The 3,253-nt window shown below is 38.4% G+C and overlaps 1 protein-coding gene across 1 annotated transcript in view; it reads left to right on the top strand.

The window, feature by feature from the left end:
- The first annotated feature begins 3,156 nt into the window (after positions 1-3,156).
- The window catches only part of LOC123961527 (E3 ubiquitin-protein ligase TRIM21-like), a 10,084-nt gene continuing 9,987 nt past the window's right edge, over positions 3,157-3,253 (top strand). The window contains exon 1 of the mRNA XM_046036997.1: positions 3,157-3,229. The gene's annotated coding sequence lies outside the window, so the exon portion shown is untranslated. The remainder of the gene's footprint in view (positions 3,230-3,253) is intronic.

Genomic DNA, 3,253 nt, shown 5'->3' on the forward strand with positions numbered 1-3,253 from the left:
AAGTAATAGATTCTGTTGGGCCCCATTTGATCTCTGTTTTCAACAGCTCCCTATCTACTGGTTGTGTCCCTGATTATTTTAAAACGGCTTGCGTGAACCCACTTTTAAAGAAACCTGGTTTAGATCCCTCCCTCCCACATAATTTTAAAATAACTGCCTAGATTCTAGAAAGAATTGTGTCCAAACAGCTGCTCACTGTACTGGAAAATAAAATATTTGAAAAGTTTCAGTCTGGTTTCAGGAAGTACCACAGAACTGAGACTGCCCTGCTTAAAGTCACCAATGACCTTTTAATGTCTGCTGATGAAGGCATGTGCTCAGTCCTGGTACTCCTGGACCTTAGCACTGCTTTTGACACCATTGATCACAACATCATGTTAGACAGACTGAGGCACTGGGTGGGGATCTCTGGTACTGCCCTAGAATGGTTTTCATCCTACCTGTCAAATAGGAAGTTTTGCGTGTCTGTAAACAACTATGTCTCTTCGTTCTGTCCAGTTAAATATGGTGTGCCTCAGGGGTCGGTCTTAGGACCCATTTTGTTTTCCTTGTATCTGCTTCCTCTTGGACATATTATCCATAAACATGGCATTTCTTTTCATATTTATGCTGATGACACACAAATATACTTGCCCGTCAGATCCACAGACCCTGGAATGCTGAGTTCACTTAACAACTGCCTTTGTTGTTTAACTGCCTAAGTTAAACAATGGATGTCAAAGAAATTCCAATTTCCATCTCAGACAAAACAGAAATCCTGGTCATCGGGTCCCAGCAGATGGCAGTATTTGAAAAAATACTGCCATCTGCTGGTTCCCTAGTAAATCACATTAAGCCTGTGGCAAAGAACCTTGGTGTTTGGTTTAATAGTAATTTAAATTTCGAGCAGCACACCACAAAGCTTGTTCAATCATGTTTTTATCAACTTAGAAATATAGCAAAAATTCGATCTATGTTAACTTTTAAGGACATCGAGACCATTTTACACGCCTTCATCTCATCAAGCCTGGATTATTGCAACAGCCTTTTCACCTGTTTAACCCAAAAATCTATTGATCGACTCCAGGCTGTCCAGAACTCAGCTGCCAGGCTTTTAACCAGAACAAAGAAATATGACCACATTACTCCTATTTTAGCTTCATTACACTGGCTCCCAGTATGTTTTAGAATTGACTTTAAAATTCTATTAATCACTTTTAAAGCTCTTCATGGCCTCTCGCATTGTTATATTTCTGACCTTTTAGTCCCATACGCACCAGCACGTACCTTGAGATCCTCGGGCAGAGGTCTGTTGTCTGTTCCAGAGTCTCGACTGAAAACTAAAGGGGACAGAGCGTTGTCAGGGCCCCGAGGCTCTGGAACAGCCTGCCCGAGGAAATCAGGTCGGCTGAGTCAGTGAACTCTTTTAAGTCCCTTCTTTAAACATACTTTTATGGGAGAGCCTTTCCCGATCTTATTTGACTTTATTTTATCCCTTTTATTTTATTCTATTTTACTTATTCTATATTTATCTTTATCTTTATATGTATTTTAGTCTTTTCAATGTTTTCTTGCTTTTATCTTTTATTGTTTTTGTATTATTGTCTTTTGGGTATTATTGTCTTTACACTTGTTAAAGCACTTTGTAACTTGTTTTTGAAAAGTGCTCTACAAATAAAGATTATTATTATTATTATTATTATTATTATTATTATTAAAGTCAAAGTCAAGTCGCAAGTTTTCTTTGATTTTGTCGAGTCAAGTCTAAAGTCATAATTTTTGTGACTTGAGTCTGACTCCAGTCCAAGTCATGTGACTTGAGTCCACACCTCTGCAATCTACAATTATCTTTTCCATCCATTTACACAAGTGCGATGTTAAGGCTATAGGACTGCATTAGCTGTATCTTTACCAGGTTTACCAAAAGGAAGTATTACAGCACTTTTCCAACTATCACGCTCCATACCTTATTAAACTGCTTTATAATTTCCAAGACTTCTTTTGGTAATTGTCTAAACATAGCATAGCATAGATGATCTTGTCCTGGAGCTGTATTTCCACTTTCCTCTAGGACCATTTTTAATGAGCACATGGACGTGTAAATGTAATAGATTGGGGGCGCTGTTTCACTCATTGCTGTTCTCATTTTCATTGTCACATAGTGAGAAAATGGCATTTTAGTTTTAATTTTCACCTAAAAAGACCATGTGCACATGGTGAAATACTGTTTCCATTTTCATTTTAATATGGTCCCATAATGCTCACACAAGTAAGTGAAAATGAAAATGATTTCTATTTTCATTTTCAGTTTTACCTAAATAACACGTGTGGAAAATGATAATGTTATTGTGGGATTACATTTTCATTTAAGTTTGCCTGATAATTTTAATTTAGTCGCCTGTACGCTTCCATAGTTGTAGAGATTTGAGAAACATGACTCAGACAGAAAACTCTGGAAGTAGATCTCTGTGCAGTAAGCTACTGTCGCTAATCCAGGAGGCTGATTTCTGTGTTTGCTTTCAGTAAGAATCTGGGACGATCGTTTGAAATGATTCATGTAAAATGTAAGTTTGTTAATGAAGCTGTAGGAGGCTCGCTCGTCAGAATTTGTTGGATGCTGTTTTACTGGAGTCGTGTTTCCTGGACACAGCTGGAAAGTACAACACATGTCCAACAAAGAAGAAGAAGTTTAGAGTAAGTTAACCTGAAAGTCTTGTTTTTGACATTCACTGGTTTAACTTCTCACCTTGCTGCAGTGATGTACAGGTGTACTCCAGGACCCTGTGACATCACAGGTGGGTGTGGTTACAGGTGCAACAGAGCACATTTTGAAACAACGCTGTTGGTTTACTGAAAGTTTGATCTGTCGACCGTGACGACAATATGCTCCACTAAATAATCTGACTAGAAAAAGAAGTTTAATTTGACCTTTTAGAGAAAATAATAACCAGTGGAGGTATAACTTTCTCTTTTTCCTGTAAAGGTCACCTGAGGTCGTCGTGTCCTCAGCAGCACATTTGACACTTTAATACTTTTAAAGTTCCTAAATCTAACGACAGAAAACGAAGGGAGGAGCAACAGTGAAAGAGGAGAGCTGCAACGTCACATTTCCTCAAATGAAAGTGAAAGTGTGTCTGAGTGACAGCAGAGCTGTAGTCAAGACAAGTCTCTCTGTTTCTCTCTAAAGAAACTTTCAACTGAATCCATCAGGTTTTTCTCAACAAAACAGCAGAATCTCTGCCAAACCCTGGTGAGTACACGGCCCTACAAAGCC

Source organism: Micropterus dolomieu, linkage group LG22, assembly GCF_021292245.1.
Source record: "Micropterus dolomieu isolate WLL.071019.BEF.003 ecotype Adirondacks linkage group LG22, ASM2129224v1, whole genome shotgun sequence".
Taxonomy (NCBI): domain Eukaryota; kingdom Metazoa; phylum Chordata; class Actinopteri; order Centrarchiformes; family Centrarchidae; genus Micropterus; species Micropterus dolomieu.